At 37.5% G+C, this 18,436-nt stretch overlaps 1 pseudogene; it reads right to left on the minus strand.

The window, feature by feature from the left end:
* LOC134361687 (RNA-binding protein EWS-like) overlaps positions 1-18,436 on the minus strand; it is a 95,516-nt pseudogene that overhangs the window by 74,167 nt on the left and 2,913 nt on the right.

The raw sequence follows: 18,436 nt of genomic DNA on the forward strand, positions 1-18,436 counted from the left end.
ATGTCACATATTGTATGATTCTATTCATCTGACATATCCATAATAGGTAAATCCATAGAAACAGAAAACAAACTAGAGGTTAACAGGGGCTGAGGGGCTGAGGGCCCGGAGGAGCAGGAAGTGACTGCTTGCTTAATGGGGACAGGGTTTCCTTTCGAGGTGATGAAAATGTTTTGGAACTGGATAGAGCTGATCACTGCACAACGTAGTGAATGTGCTAAATGCAACTGAACTTTAACATGGTTAATTTTATGTTATGTGAATTTTATTTCAATAACATTTTTAAAAAGAAAAAAAGAAAAAGAGACAACCACCATCAGGCCCTTGCCCCTCTCTCAGCCCAAGCTTGGGCCCAGGACCACCTCTATAGAGTTGCCTCTGTAGGAATGAGCCACAAACCCACAAACTCTCGGGTTAGTCCTTCAGTGCTAAGCCAATCCTGAGGGGTCAGGAAGCACAGTCTAGCCCTGTCCTACCATTTATTGGGGCTTGGGGAAAAGTCACACATCACAGGACAGTTCCTGATCTCCCTGTGTCCGCCCTTGACCTCTCCTCTGTTAAGCAAGTCTTGGATGTCGTACCCAGGACTGGCTACATAATTTGCAGAGCCTAGTGCAAAATGAAATTGCAGGGCCCTCTGTCTAAAAATTGTTAAGAATTTCAAGATGGAAACAGCCGAGCCTTGAGGGCCCTTCTGAGCAAGGGGTCCTGACTGTACAGGTCACACACCCTGGGGGAACCCCACCCCTGTCTCCTGGTCCTTGCTCTCTTGTTGCTTAATCACACTATAGATTCCCTCTCTGAAGAGGATGATAGCTTGTACCTTGTCTGAGCTGCCTTGGACCACCCACCTGTCCTCACAGAACCATCTTCTGACGCCAGATCAGTTGACTGTCCTCCCGGCCTTTCCCCTCTCACAGCCTCCCCCTCATTGCTCAGGACTCTGCAGAAGTGCCAGCTGCCATGAGAACCAACAGGAGTGAGATGGCAGGGCTGAAGCTGTGTGCCAGTGGAGGGGGTGGGACCTGATGATCTCTAAGGCCCCCTCAAGCCCTGAGGCTCTCTATTCAATCAAGGCTGACATGTACTGTTACCCCTACTTTCACAGATGAGTAAACTGAGACTCAGAGAGGTTCAGTGACTTCGCAAGATAACAGCTGGTTAAGAGTTTTGAGTACAAATGTCACTTAGGAAAACTTACAACATTTATTTGTTTACTTTTGGTAATACTGGCTCATATACAGTTACGAGAGTCTGCGAGGACTCTGTTAAGATCAGGACTTTTTTTTTAAAAAATAGCTTTGCTGGCTAAGTTTCAGTTTCATTTCATTTTCTTCCTATCACTTAAGTTTCAGTTCTGTTTCTCAGGATATTCTCTTTCCCTTTTTAGTGGTATTATCTGATCCTGTTTGTTATAATTGTTCCTTTTTACCCTTTAACCTGATTAAAATAAACCAGTTATTCTAAGGCAGATGTTTCCAAACAGGAATTTTAAACAGATTTCAAGTTTCGTATCATGGCAATTTATTTTAGCATTGAGCAAAATGCATCTACTTTATTAGATCATAAATTTGCCCAGTAGCTATCTCAGTACCAAGTGTTCATGGCATGATGTATCCTATTCCTTGACGTGAAAAGGCCATCAAGAATCTCTGACACCCTGATGCTTAACCTGAAGGACCCATACCCAGTATTTCTGCCTTTGTCTGGAGAAAGGACTTCAGAACTTCCTGACCTCACTAGTATTCTGGCCATAAAGTGGAGGAAAGAAACCTATAATCCTGCTTCCTTCTCTTCACTCACAGCTTATCCTCAGCTCTATAGAAATTCAAACTGCCCCAAGACTCCACGGAACAATACAAACTAGAAAGTTTGGGGAAAGGACTAAAAATAGTTACATTAGATCACTTGCCAGACTTGACAAAAGTTAGGGAAAAAAAAAATTAAACTATTTAGACAACCACACATACTTCAGATGCTAAATCACTAAGATATCTAAACTCTAAAAAAGCTTCTGTTGAGACTTAATTCCTTGATGCCCCCATATTTGAAATTACATTGTTTTCCATTCCAAAATTAATATATGCTCAATTTTGATGATTTGGAAAATAGAAAAAAAATAGAAAGAAAAAGAAAAAAATCCAAATGGCAATCCTGTCGTTAAAAGATAACCCATTCTGGTATATCCCTTCCACTTATTTTTTCTACTCATTTTTACATATTTTTTGACCATGCTATATGTACAATTTTATATTCTGACTTTTTCTACTTATTATATCATAGCATTTCCCCATGTTGATATAAACTTTACAACTATATTTGTAATAGTTACATAATATTTTCTCATACATAATGTATTTGTCCATTTGCTTATTTTTAAACATTATTACTATTATAAATAATCCTATTATGAACATGTTTGCATATACAGCTTTTTTCTTTCTCTTTTTTCTGCTTTAGGATTATTTCCTTAGGTACATTCCCAGAAATAGGTGCACTAAAAAGTACAAAAGTTTAAAGATTCTTGACAGTATTGTCAAGTTACTTTACAAAATAGTTGTAGCAGTTTACACTTTAAAGCAGCCTATTTAATGTACACGTTCCTGGTAAAATCAGCTACATAAAGTTGTCTGAAGCAAATACTCTGTTAAAAGCAGTTTGCCACATGTCTAATTTGTACAGAAAGTCCTTTATTTTACCAATGCCTCTGTAAGGTTTTTAGCAATTTAGTATTGTGACCATATTTGAATTTAAAAACCAAGCTTTATGTTTATTTGACACAGAGGCATAAAGAGAAGTATAAAATGTGGTTCATGTCCCATAGGATAGACAAGAATTACACACAGAAATAATTGGGGGCAGGGGACGTGGTTGCTGGATTTACACAGACTGGGATTATTTAATTCTTTATTATTTAAATTATAAATTATTTAATGCTTTATATAATAAAATACTCATTTATCTGATTACTCACACACACACACACACACACACACACACACACACACACACACACACACACACACACACAGATATAGAGAGATTTCTTACAGAGCCTGGGAAAATAATAGAGGGGAAAATACCAGGTAGGAGTGATTATGTAGATTTGCAGAAGTACCTGAGTTTTGAATAGCTTCAAAGCTTAGTTTCGTGTGAAATGATTAAATGGTATAACTAAGTATTGGAGCTATTTGTATTCTGCATACTGTAGTATTTTTTTTAAAGTTTAAAAATAATTAATTATGTAAATTAAACTTTTTCTTGCACATAGGAGTCACCCTGCTAAACTTTATAGGAAATGCCATAAATAATGGGGATATACCCACAAGAAACTCACAATTTAACCAAAGAAATAAGATTTAGAAACATCTATAAATGCAAAAATATTTGGTACAGACAACTTTTTCATAACTTCTATTACCTAATCACTGTCTTACAAAGTGTGGGCACTCATTTACAATAGCCACCAAAAAAATAAAATACTTAGGAATTGAGTTAACCAAGGAGGTGAAAAATCTCTATAATGAGAACTACAAACCACTGCTGAGAGAAATTAGAGAGGATACAAGAAGATGGAAAGATATCCCATGCTCTTGGATTGGAAGAATCAACATAGTGAAAATGTCCATACTACCCAAAGTGATATACAAATTCAATGCAATCCCCATCAAAATTCCAAAGACATTTTTCTCAGAAATGGAAAAAACTATCCAGACATTTATATGGAACAATAAAAGACCACGCATAGCCAAAGCAATGCTGAGCAAAAAAAATAAAGCTGGAGGCATAACACTACCAGACTTTAAGCTATACTACAAAGCTATAATAACCAAAACAGTATGGTGCTGGCATAAAAACAGACACACTGACCAATGGAATAGAATAGAGAATCCAGAAATCAACCCACACACTTACTGTCAGCTGATCTTTGACAAAGGCACCAAGCCTATTCAGTGGCGAAGGGACTGCCTCTTCAGCAAATGGTGCTGGGATAACTGGATATCCATATGCAGGAGAATGAAACTAGATCCATACCTCTCGCCGTATACTAAAATCAACTCAAAATGGATTAAGGATTTAAATATACACCCTGAAACAATAAAACTTCTTAAAGAAAACATAGGAGAAACACTTCAGGAAATAGGACTGGACACAGACTTCATGAATACGACCCCAAAAGCATGGGCAACCAAAGGAAAAATAAACAAATGGGATTATATCAAACTAAAAAGCTTCTGCACAGCAAAAGAAACAATTAAAAGAGTTAAAAGACAACCAACAGAGTGGGAGAAAATATTTGCAAAATATATATCTGACAAAGGATTAATATCCAGAATATATAAGGAACTCAAACAACTGTACAAGAAGAAAACAAGCAACCCAATTAAAAAATGAGCAAAAGAGCTAAGTAGGCATTTCTCTAAGGAAGATATCCAAATGGCCAACAGACATATGAAAAAATGCTCAACATCACTCAGCATCCGGGAAATGCAAATCAAAACCACATTGAGATACCATCTAACCCCAGTTAGGATGGCTAAAATCCAAAAGACTATGAACGATAAATGCTGGCGAGGCTGCGGAGAAAAAGGAACTCTCATACATTGTTGGTGGGACTGCAAAATGGTGCAGCCTCTATGGAAAATGGTATGGAGGTTCCTCAAACAATTGCAGATAGATCTACCATACGACCCAGCTATCCCACTGTTGGGAATATACCCAGAGGAATGGAAATCATCAAGTCGAAGGTATACCTGTTTCCCAATGTTTATCGCAGCACTCTTTACAATAGCCAAGAGTTGGAACCAGCCCAAATGCCCATCATCGGATGAGTGGATACGGAAAATGTGGTACATCTACACAATGGAATACTACTCAGCTATAAAAACGAATGAAATACTGCCATTTGCAACAACATGGATGGACCTTGAGAGAATTATATTAAGTGAAACAAGTCAGGCACAGAAAGAGAAATACCACATGTTCTCACTTATTGGTGGGAGCTAAAAATTAATATATAAATTCACACACACACACACACACAAACCGGGGGGGGGGGAAGAAGATATAACAACCACAATTATTTGAAGTTGACACGACAAGCAAACAGAAAGGACATTGTTGGGGGGGAGGGGGGGAGGGAGAAGGGAGGGAGGTTTTGGTGATGGGGAGCAATAATCAGCCACAATGTATATCGACAAAATAAAATTAAAAAAAAAAAATATGATAATCACCAGAAGGATGACAGGTTAACCTAATGTTATTGTGTTGTGGAAAAGCTGGCTTAACACTGGCTTTTCAAATCTACGTTTTTTAAAATAAATTAAATTGTGTATATTTGAAAAAAAAAAAAAAAAAAAGTGTGGGCACTCAATACACATGGAAGGAAGGAAAGAAGGGAAGAAGGGAGGAAGGGAGGGAGGGAGGGAGGGAGGGAAGGAGGGAAGGAAGGAACCATTTCCACGTAGAATAGCCATGGGAGAATCCCTGAAGGTGCGGTGATTTGAGCTGGGTTCTCAAGAATAGTTAAGATTTAGAAGAATTGGGAGGAGATGAGAAATATTACAGACAAGGAATAAAATAGGAGCTTAAAGTGCTTATTCTTGGCAAATTAGATAAGCATATTCTCTGATCACTAAAAATGAACCTTCCAAAATAGATAAATGTGATATAGCCAGGCACATGGCATAAAATAGCATACACATAGCGTAATATTAACACACACATGCACATAACGTAAAATCAACAGTACACATTTACAGCAAGAGAAAAAATATATTCTAAAAGATAGCTTTGAAAAGTCAATAAACTATTTATCCTCAAAAAAAAATTTTTTTTTTAAACTAAGCAAAAACCATGACCAAAACATTTCCTCCTATCATAATGCTAGAGACTAGAATAGTCACGGATGGAAAATATACCATTTCTTGAAATTTCTAAGAGATGTTAGTAAATCGGATCACACAGTTACAAAATTCCAGTGGATGCCAATTCTCTCCCTGTGTAAAAGATACGTAAGCTCAGTGCTATGTGATTGCACAGGGCCAAAGGTATTACAAGCATACACAGATCGTTCACTCTGCACATAATACCTTTGTCCCAAATAACTCTCCACACCTTTTATACAGTAAGAGAATTAGAGCCATTATTCTAGACCCTAGTCCCTAAAACATAAAGACTTTCTTTCCTCTTTCTAGAATGTAAACCATAAGAAAAGGCATGTACTATACTTGTAGAACACATGTAAAGAGATGCAGAACACATGTAAAGTGTTTTTGTTATAATTTTTTTCTCCTTTAAAAGCATTTGTGTTTTTTAATGAAAAGGGGCCTAGTCATTATTTAATTCAAATCCTGAAAGTTGTTTGTAGATATATGATAACCATAGCACAGAAGAGAGGAGGTGGGGGAAGTGTTTACCAAGAACAGTGGTAAATGAACCTATATATTATAAGGTTTCTACATCTAGCATGAAGTGGAAATGACATTAACTAAGTCGGCTGTGAAAAGGTAAAGATGTATATTATATCCCTATAGAATTCACTGGAGAAAAAAAAAATACAAGGGCAAGATTGCCAGAACTGCTGAGGGAGAAGCATGGCAAATCATCCCCCCCCCCAAAAAATGATAAAATTGGACAAAATTATAAAAAAACAACTGTTGCAGTACTCTGTAAGTTGACCAAAGCCATACAAATTGAGAAGAATTTATTCGAGAAAAACTACTGAACTTCAGAAAGATCAGTAGGAGTCTGAGTTGTTTTAGCCTGGGGCTGCTCCCATCCACCCCTTGTCCCAGCACCGCAGCATGGTAGTTCTGCCAGGGCAGAGTAGGTCACCAGGGGTATCTGCCAGAGCAGGCTGATTTCATTTGGAGCAGAGCTTGAAAAAAACTTATGCCCAGGGCCACTGTCAAAAACAATAGGGATCTCAGTGGCAAAAAATCGGGGACTTCCAGCATTGCAGCTAGTCCGAAGTTGCAACACCTGTGAGCAAGCAACAGACCAGCAGACCAGCCAGAAATTTAACAATGTGATCTGAGGACTGAGACAGCCATAGTAGGCTCTGACAAGCTCTCACATATCCCTGGGAGTCTGGAAGACTGCCTGCATGTGCATGTTTGTGCACATGCTCAGGAGAGACCAGAGAAGGCCTTGGTAGCTATGTAACTGGCTGAATATGAGGCTTTGCAATACAGATAGTAAAAGCAGGGATAGACTTGCCAACTGCCTGTATACGGCATGTGATCTTCAATCCAACCACAAACTCATCAGTAAAGGATAAGAGCTTTATTAAATAGTGGTGTTTAAACACAACATCTGGTCCCTGCGCTATGCTGAGCCAGGGATAACCCCTAGGAAGTCAGGCTTAAATCAACAACAAAAATAATAACAATTATAATAAAAACTGAGCACAAACATCAGCAGCTGCATGTTGTAAGGCAGCCAGACACCACAGAATTAGTCCAGGCAAGTCACTAAACTAATGAGCAAAATAGTAACAATAACAACCTGCAGTTGATGGGGACCAGAATCCAAAGTTGCTATCATATATTATCTAAAATGTTCAGTTTTCAACAAAAAATTGAGACGTGCAAAGAAACAGTAAAGTATGACCCATACATAGTGGAGGATGGGAGAAGCAGTCGATAGACTATCTCTAGGGAGACCAGATGTTGGATTTAGCAAGAAAAAACTAAATATGTTTAAAGAACTAAAGGAAACAATGTCTAAAGAATTAAATGAAAGGATGACAGCAATATCTCATCAAATAGAGAATAATGATGAAGAGACACAATTTTTTAATGGAAATTCCGGAGGTCAAAAGCATAATAACAGAAATAAACTAACTAGAGGGGCCCAATAGGATATTTGAGATAGCAGAAGAAGCAATTAATTTGAAGATAGAGCAAAAGAGATTATTCAATCAGAAGAACAGAAGAAAACTGAATTACAAAAAATAAGGAGTTTTGGAGACCTGAAGACCACCATATGTATAATGGGAGTACCAAAATGAGAAGAGAGAAAAAAGGTGCAGAAAAATATTTGAAGAAATAATGGCCAAAACATCCCAATTTGATGGAAAACCTGATCTGCACATTCAAGCAGCTCAACAAATTCCAAACAGGATAGCTACCAACACATCATAGTCAAGTTATGGCAAATTATTGAAGGCCAAGACCATGACTGATGTTGCTGCCACCATTATGGAATTCTTAATTTCTGAACAAGGAACCTCACATTTTCATTTTGTACTGGGTTCTGCCAAAGACAAAGAGGAAATTGTGAAAGCAGCAAGAGAAAAATGACTCCTCATATGTAAGGAAACCCACAATAATATTAACGACTGATTTTTCATCAGAATGGAGACCAGAAGGCAATGAAATGACATATTCAAAGAACAACAAACAAACAAACAAGCAAACAAAAAACTGTCAACCCAGATTTCTATATTTGGCAAAAATGTCCTTTGGTAATAAAAGCAAAATAAAGAAATTCCAAAAAAAACAGACAAAGAATTTGTTGTTCGCTGACTTTCCTTACAAGAAACACTAAAGGAGTCCTTGAAGATGAAAGGAATGACAGCAGATGGTAACTCGAATCCTCAAAAAGAAATGGAGCACCCCCAAAGGTAGTTTATGTGAGTAAAAATGTATGCAGATACAAAAGACAGGATAAATATATTTTTTCTGTTTTCTTAAGTAATTGGAAATACAATCATGTGAAACAATAATTATAAAACTGTATTCTTGGGCTTTAAAAACATAAAGATGTAATAGATAACAATAATAGCTCAAAGGAGGAGAGAGGGCATGAATCTACTGGAGCAAGGAAATGTTTCAAATAGGAATTCGAACCTACATGGAGAACAGAAGACCACCAAAAATGGTAAGTAAGAGTTAGAGATATACATAACTCACTCTCAATATTTGATAAGAACAACTAGACAAAAAAATCAGCAAGGATATAGAAGACTTGAGGAACGCTATTAACCAAGTTGACCTAACAAATCACAACACTCCACCACAACAGCAGAATTATTTTCAAGCACCTATGAAATATTCTACAGGATGGCCATATGCTAGGCTAAAAGAAAGTCTCAATGAATTGAAAAAATTAAAGAATTGAAATATTACAAAGGGACTGCTAATCAAGATGGCAGAATAGACAGTACCCAGTGTCACCCTCTCCCACAATCAACCAATTTACAAATATTGAAAAGCAATGAACTGCCAAAGCTGGGGCCGCCAGAGCTCGGGGGAAGAGGAGAGACCTGCGGAGTTCAGGAAGGCAGGAGAATCCATGATGAGAGAAAGAGAAGACTGCTCCAACCGTTTGGAGCCTTGGCCATTTCAAGGCTGGCCCCAGTGAGGACATGGAGCAAGATTTGGCAAAGCTGCTGCTGTGCCTTTTGTGTGAAGTTGCTTGGAGGCTGCAGGGGAGAAGAGGGCCTTGGCAGACCCCAGGCCAGCAAGACCACTGACAGGGTTCCTGTGGACCCACAGAGGAGGGAGGGGCCACAGACAACTGAAAAAAGGAGCCACTCAGAGGCCGGTGAGTCATGGCAAGGGACAAGCACATGGCCCATCCCATGGGAGTGCGGGTGGTAGGGGAGATGGGAACACTGAAGATGGGAACATTGAAGAGGAGGAACACTGGGGCACAGCATGGACAGCTGATCTGCCCTCCAATCAGCACAGGCCCACTCAGTGGAGACTGGTCAGGAATATAGAACTGCAGGGGATGCAGTTTGCTGAAAAGACACAGGCCCAGACCAGAATTTCTACACAACCCAGGTGTACCAGACCTCACAAGACCTGGAAGTGCTTAAAAGGTCAACAATTAAAACCTAAGCTGCACAAAAAGCCCTCCCCAGAGAAACAGCAGCAAAGCAGCAATTTAGCTCAACCACAGAGCTCAAATGCTGGATCCCACAGAAGTTCCCCCATTTTAGAAGGAAGCAAAGGACAACAAACTAATTCCAGTGCAGAGTTTAAGTGGTGGGAATAGTAAATAATCCAACACAGAATTGAAACAAAACACAAAAAACCTGCAGATCAGAGACAACATTCTGATATTAACCAGTAAAGGTCTAACACCACCAAAGAACACCTATAAAACCTAGAAGGACTGGAAGCCCCCTGGGCTCCCAAGCTGGGGAGGTTGGGGGCTGAGGGCCTCAGCCACGCCAACCCCCTCATTCCACATCCAGCCCAGCCACAACCAAACCACCACCGGAAGCCCCCTGGGCTCCTCTGCTGGAATGAGGGGGGTGCCATGGGCATCAACTATGCCCCCCTCCTTCTTCTTCCTCCCACCCTATCCCTCTCCAACTTCCCCTCTCCCCCTCCTCCAGCTGCTCTACAACAACATCTTAGAATGTAAAAATCAATCAATCAATCAATCAATCAGTAGTTTCTTTTCTCTTCTGTCCAGCAGTAACTGAAAAATCTTACGTGGTAATAAAAATGTAGAGTCCTAGGCTCTACCCATGTTATCTTAAATTAAGTATCTACAGTTACATGCAATTGATGGTAATTTGCAATTTCAATAAACTCTCCAGATGATACTTCAAGTTTAAAACTTCTATCTCAAAAAGATGATCACACAAGTGTGAAAAGTTAGTCTTTGGAGCATTGTTTATAACAGTGTAATATTTGATACCATGTACCTATCCAACAAAATGACATTAGTTTTGACACAACCTAGGAAATATCCTTATTAAAATGTTTATCGTGCATCTAATCCTGAGGAAACTATTAGACAAATGCAGATTGGTGATATTCTACAAGACAATGGCCTTAATTCTTTATGGCAATGTCATGAACAAAAACAAAAAGATAGTAATGTGAATTATTCTTGTCCATAGAAATGCAAATTGTGTCCGGTGGAATGCAACTAATTATGGGTATACAGATATTGACCAATTCTGCCAGTTTCTACATCTATTTGTAAATTTGTTACTACATTCCTTATTTGATATATATATGTATGGTAATTTAAATTTGTCTTTGAACTGCTTCTAATCTCTTACAATTTATGGTTGCTTCATAAATTAATAAGTTAAATAAAATCTCTTTTTTAAAAGAAAGAAATATTCCAAAGTATGTTTTCTTACCACAATGGAAATAAATTACAAATCATCAACAGAAGGAAATTTGGGGAATCCACAGCATTTGGAAATTAAACCGCACAGTTCTAAATAATCCATGAGCCAAAGAAGAAAGCACAAAAGAAATTAGAAAATATTTTGATGGAATGGAGAAAAAAGTATCAAAATGTATGGGATGCAGCTAAAATAATAATATAGAAAAATTTATAGCTTTAAACACACTTTCAAAAGAAAAGAATAATAATCCCCAATGAATAACCTAAACCCACCTTAATAAACTAGAAAAAAAAAAAAAAGTGAGTTAAACCCAAAGCAACCAGAAAAGGAAATAATAAAGGTCAGAGAGGAAATCAATGATGTAAGAAACATAAAAGTAGAAAAAAACGAATTAAACTAAAAATTGGGGCTGACCCAGTGGCTCACTCGGGAGAGTGCGGCTCTGGGAGCGCAGCAGTGCTTGATGGGAGCGCTGAGGCCGCGCATTCGGATCCTATATAGGGGTGGCCGGTGCACTCACTGGCTGAGTGCGGTGCAGATGACACCAAGCCGAGGGTTGCAATCCCCTTACCGTTCACAAAAATAAATAAATAAATAAAAATTTAAAAACCCCTAAAAATTGAATCTTTGAAAAGACTGAAATATTGGCAAAACTTCAGCTAGACTGATGAATAAAAAAATTGAGAAGACACAAATCACCAAAATCAAGAATGAAAGAGGCAATGTCGCTATTGACCTTACAGAAATGAGAAGGGTGTGAGGGGGTTCTATGAAGAACTTCATGCTAACAAACTCGTTGACTTAGATGAGATGGCCAGATTTCCTAGAAAGATAAAAATGACCAATACTGATTCAACAAGAAATAGAAAATCTGAATAGACCTATATCAAGTAAAGAACTTAAATTTGTAATTTTAAAAATTCCCACAAAGAAAATCCCAGGCCCAGTTATTTTCACTAGAGCATTCTATAAATCATTTAGAGGAGAAATAATATCATCCTTCATAAACTTTTCCAGAAAATAGAGGTGGAAGGAATATTTCCCAACTATTCTATGATGCCAGTATTAATGATACCAAAACCAAAGACATGAAAAGAAAACTGTCCCTACTGAGATAGATGCAAAAATCCTCAGAAAAATAATAGCAAACTGAATCCAGCAATATCTAAAAGGATTCTACATTATCACTAAGTGGGGTTTATCACAGAAATGCAAGGTTGGTTTAACATCTGAATATTATTTAACATAATGTACCATATAATATAATAAAGGACAAAACCACGTGATCATCTCAACAGATCCAGAAAAAGCATTGGACAAAATCCAATACCTATTCATGATTTTTTTAAAAAAACTATCAGCAAACTAGGAGTAAAATGGAACTTCCACAGTCTAATAAAGGGCATCTATGAAAGATGTACAGCTAACATCATACTCAATGGTGAAAGACCAAATTTTTTTTCTGCACTAAGATTGGGAATAAGGCAAGGATGTCAGTTCTCACCACTTTTAGATGACATTACACTAGAAGTTCTAGCCAGTGCAAAGAAAAAAGAAAAAGCATACTGATCAGAAAGGAAATAATAAAACTATATTTGTTTATAGACTTATCATCCTGTATGTAGAAAACCTTAAAGAATGTGCGCACACACACACACACACACACACACACACACACAAACTACTAGAACAAATAAATGAGTCAGCAAGGTTGCAGGATACAAGCTCAACACACAAAAATATATTTTGTAGATAAAATTAAATATACTTTCAAGTAAAAAATGTAGCACCTCCAAAACTACAGTGTAATATATATTTTGCAAAAATATCCACACTTAAAATCACAGAAAAATATTGGAAATGAATTGTTTAGTAGTTACCTGTAGGCAGTGGAATGATGGCTAATTAAATTTTTTTTTCTTTATCTATTAAATTTTTAACAGTGGACATGTGTGGCTTTCATCGTCAAGAAACAAATGGTAAATGTTATTTAATTGAAAGTATTACACCTTATCTAGATGGTGTAATGACTGAAATGTAGCTTTGGGGTGGCCAACTAGGGTTTGAATGATCTCAGTCACTTTCCCAAGGCATGAGATCTTGGGAAAATGGCTTAACCTCTCAGTCTCAGTTTTCTCATCTATAAAATGGCACGTACCTGAAGACTGTTATGAAGACTAATGATTCTTTTCTTTGGGCTGTCTTTTCCTGTATTAACCCATTTTCTGTCACTTCTAACAGAATACCTGAGCATGGGTAATTTATAAAGAAATGAAATTTATTTCTTACAGTTTTGGAGGCTGGAAGTCCACAGTCCAGGAGGGACATCTGGGTGAGAACTCTCTACAGGTTTCCATGGCAACACAGGCAATCACATGGCAAGGATGGTAAGAGCTCTTTCATGTGCTCTCTTTATAAAGCCACCAGTCCATACCCATGATAGCCCATTAAACAATCAACCCATTACTCCACGAATGGAAAATCCATTCATGAGGGCACAGTCCTTGCAATCCAATCATCTAAGGCTCCACCTTCCACCACCATATTGGGAGTTAAGTTCCAACATTGAGCTTGGGGGGCTATTCAAACCACAGCAGAAAAACGGAAATGGTGTATGAAGGGGTTAATATAATGGCACACAATTCAGTACTTAATAAATGGTCATTAATACTGCTGGTGTTGCTCTGTGTAGGGAGACCTGTGCTTTGCTGTGGGGAAATGATTTTCTCCGGGCTGCCATTTTTTGCCCTGACTTCTTCAACTCATCAAAGTAGGAAAATACTGGCCAATAAAAATTAGGCACAGGTGGAGATCATCACTGCAACTCTGCGACATGGAGCAACTCTGCGTGTGAGCCATTCCATTGCTGCAGGACATCAACTCTCATGGGCGCTGCTCCAGTTCACAGGCAGGATGTTCTAAAGAGGTGAGTTGTGGTGCAGCCATTACAAGTCACCCCAAACGAGGAGCAGAAGCTAGGGTGATGTCACTCGACATGAAGTGCCTGGGAGACTTTGAAGCCAGAAGGTTAGGTGTGGGAGAAGAGAGGGAGCCAGGGGAAGGCTTTTTAAGAACCGATAACGTGTTCGAATCTTCATTTAGCACCATACAGTCATCTCCTCCATATGGCTGCCTTCCTGAGACACCAACTGAAGCCTAGCACTCCTCAGAGGTCAGAGGTTAGGAAATGACAATTTAGTCAAATTTTTTGATCCCTTCTAACCCTTCCAGCATCATCACCCAAAGCCTTCTGACAGAACGGAAATAGTCCTGCAGGTTATCCAAGTTTGGTTAGCAAAAATGACACACACCACAAGCCTAATAATCTTACACAAGCACAGCTGAATCTGAAAAACAGTAGATCTATGTAGATAGAAACTTAATATGTGGACTTGACGTATATTTCTGTAAAACAAAACTGTTCTCATGCCTTTTAAAACAGTGAGACATTTGAGACGTGATGAAAACCCTTTAAAAGTTGTAAATGTTGACAGAAAATTTTAAATACAAATATTGCATGCAAAAAAAATAAACTTTGATTTGAGGTTTAGTAGCAAAATAAATATTTTTGAATATTTCAAGAATAGTCAGACTATAAAACTGGTGTTCTGATGTGTAGATAAGCTCTGAGATAAATGTAGTTAGAGTAGGGTTTAGTGTAGATTATATTTGCTTAGCTTGTATCCACATAGCCCCCTCATAATCAGTTGAAAAAGTGAAGAATACTAATATATTTCATCATAAACAAATTGGCTGTTTTTTAATTGAATAGCTTTTAAATGAACTAAAGAAATTCACCATTTATTTTAGCACAATTTTAATGTCATTTTTGTTTTAAAAATACATTTAAAAAAAAGTAAGCAGTTGTTTACAGAGTTTAAGTAGGAGTCTTTAGTATGTATTTCTCTTTTACAAAAAGGTTTATAACCAGTTCTCTAAAGTTGATATGTAACATTTAAAATTGTAGAGTTTATTTTTAAAATTCTCCCCACTATTTTTTTTTTTACAAGAAAGAATAGTATCTTTGAAACAGTATTGTTTGGGATCTAGATAATTATTTAAGTTTACATGATGTATAAATTAAAATAATGTCAAAGAACAAGAACAGCAGGCTGTGCAAGACACCACACATAGGCGATCTTACTTGTTTATCTCAAATTGATAAGATTCCAGGGGAGTGACCCCTCTGCCTAAACTTACACAGAACTAATAAACCAGACTGTCAATGTACTTACAATGTGGCATTTCCTTTTCTTGGCAGTGGGTTAAATATCTCCATTACCTGAGAGTATCCTGTTTCCCAGCATTAAGTCACCGGGGAACTGAACTGCTAATCAAAAGGTTATTTGATTCTAAATCAGAATCACACTGTGAAAAGTTGGTGGTCTTAGAGATTTTTCATGAGAGTGAGGGAAAAATCCAAAGAAGTAACTGTTCTCCAGAACAGAACAGGTTTTTCTAGTGATGGAAAAGTCATGTCCACCAGATACAACAGCTGTTTACACTGAAAAGCACAGCTTTGCCCTTAACAGATACATATACTGTCCATTTTCCCTATTTAAGATTACAAGCAGCCTCCCTCAATCTCTTTTGAAAGAAGGTAGATAATAAATAAAATTAGCCAATTACGAGAATTTAATTATAATATACTCCACACAGAACACCATCCTTCTAGTACTCCACCGTGATTTCATGTAGTTTAGTTCCAGTGTGATTATTTTGCAGACTTCTTTAGGAACATTTCTGTCTGAGGATGACCTTGTTGGACTTGGCAGTGTCTTAGGTTTCCTTCATAACACACTGAAAAACTGACTTTTGGGATACCTTCTGATTCCGTAAGCCCTTACAAGTTGATTCTAACTGGCTTCACACTAATTTTTTGCAGTGTCAATACACTGAAGTAACACATTCAGAAAAGCAGTTCTCCATTAAGCTTTTAAGTTCCCTTCATAAATCTTATTATTCTTTTTAGGTGTAGTTTAAGGGGACTTTGATTAATGTTTTGTTCTATTTACAAAACCAGTTAATTAAACATTAAATGTGTTAAACTGCATTTACATATTTAATACATTGTTTTATTTTTTATTCATGCTGTGGATATGTATTTTGATCTTCAGTTTTTCTACTTTACTTTGAAAAAAAAATCACACCTACAAAAAGGTAAAAATAGTACAATGTTCACCCATATACCCTTCACCTAGGTTTGCGTATTGTTAATGTTTTGCCACATTTGTTTTATTTCTCTCTATATACTTTTCTGAGCCATTTGGAAATAAGTTGTAGATACCATGACATTTTATCCTTCAATGCTTCCACATGTATCTCTTGAAAACAAGGACATTTTCCTATATAAACATATTGTCATTATCTTACCTAAGTTAGCATTTATTTATACAATAGCAGCATCTAAGAAGTCCATATTCAAATTTACCTAATTATTCCCAAAATGCCTTGATGAATTGCATTTAGTTGTCATGTCTCTAATCTAGAACAGTCCCCTGCCTGCGTTTGCTTCCATGACATCGATAATTTTGAAGTCATGTCAGTTGTCTCGTATAATGTCCCACAGTTCAGATTTGTCTTATTTCTTTATGATTAGATTCAGTTTAAACATTCTGGCTAGAATAGTACAAATAATGTGTTCTTCTAATGGCATCTATGACACAGGGAAGAATATAATATTCAATTGCCCCATTATTGGTGAAACCAATTGTGACCACATGGTTAAGTGATATCTGTAAGGTTTATCCATGTAAAAGTACCTTTTCTCCTCTTTAATTAAGGTGATACATTGAGAGCATGTGAATGTTTCATTTCTCAACAACTTTGCACCCAATGGTGAGAATGTCTATATCAATGATTACATTTGGTAGTTGCAAAATGCTATTTTCCTCATTCATTTCTTCTACACATTTAGACGTCATTCTTCTGTAAAGAAGAATTTCTTTCCTTGCAACCTTCCCCAATCCTTTTTTCTTGGAGAGTCCCTATGGACTTGGATTCTTATTTTTTATTCAATGGTACTATCTTGTTCTTTTTGGTACTCAAATTTTGCCAGATTTGGCCAGTGGGAGTCCCTCCAAATTGGTTCATGTGTTCTTCTGACATGTACCAATCATTCTGAAGCAATTGGCAGAAGTATGGAATTCCCTGATTGGTTTTCTGATCAAGAGCTGTCCATCGAGCTGACAGACACCATTCAAGCCACACAGGTTCTTTGGAAGAAGCCTAGATACTTAAATAAAATCAGGCTTCTTTTATGAAGGCAAAAGGGTGAGAGATGGTGGGTTGAAGTTGGGTTGACAAGCAACAGCTCAGCAATAATTTGATGTAACCATGTATTTCAAGAAACATGAATCCAGCAAATTCTACTCCAGAGAACACTGCTGAGAAGTGGTTTTCTATCTTGCAAGCCAGCTTTCAGGAACTTCAATTCCACTCCTCCATGGGTTCCTAGAAGTCAGTGTAGTCTTTTTAGGGGACAGCCCTTGCCTTACCAAACAGCTGGGCAAAAGATCTATTTGCAGAGGTCTTACAGAACCATGGGGCTTAGTTAGGGGCCTCTGCCCTGGCAAGCACTCAACATCGGCCAGTTCATTAATTTCTAACAGAAGCCAGTAGCATGAGGATTTTCTAAACCAAACCACATTAAAATAAAGTTTATTTCTGGACAGTGTCCAAAGATTGGTGGATTTCATGGTTTCTCCAAAAACTTCAGTGTACAAGTGTGAGAACTTGGAAGGCCTGGTCAGTCTAAGTTCCTAAGAATCTTTCTGACAAATAGAACCACACTCTAGGGAGACTCTAAATTCAACTCAACACTAGTTTTCCAAAAAGATGCCATCAGTGTTGGGCACAGATTCCCAGGTTACCAATGGGGATACTGTCACTGTGACAATACTGATGATTTCTTTCTATCTCAAATCTGTCTTAGAGAGTATTTTTGTAAACCTTACATAAACTTATCTTTGTAATTTTAATATGTAATTAAATTTTTCCTAAGTTATATACCAATGAATAATTTACCTGTGTTGTTTTCAAGACATTTAGATCAGGTTTGTAAGTGTAATCGTTAAAAACAATTCAGTATTTAACATCTCTTTAAAAATAAATGCTGTGTGTGACCTAACTAAACAAAAATCTATTTTTGAGGTACTTTATACCCATCAAAATTACAGATTAAAGTACAATGATATTGGACATATGTTGGTTGCTTCCCAGCATCCGTGTTTCTCTTCCTCCTTTTCAACATCCCTGGATTTCTTTTTGGGGACCCATATGGTTCTGAAAAAGCTGACTTCACTTCTCTGGCCCCAGTGATCGATTAGG

Source organism: Cynocephalus volans, chromosome 13, assembly GCF_027409185.1.
Source record: "Cynocephalus volans isolate mCynVol1 chromosome 13, mCynVol1.pri, whole genome shotgun sequence".
Classification (NCBI taxonomy): domain Eukaryota; kingdom Metazoa; phylum Chordata; class Mammalia; order Dermoptera; family Cynocephalidae; genus Cynocephalus; species Cynocephalus volans.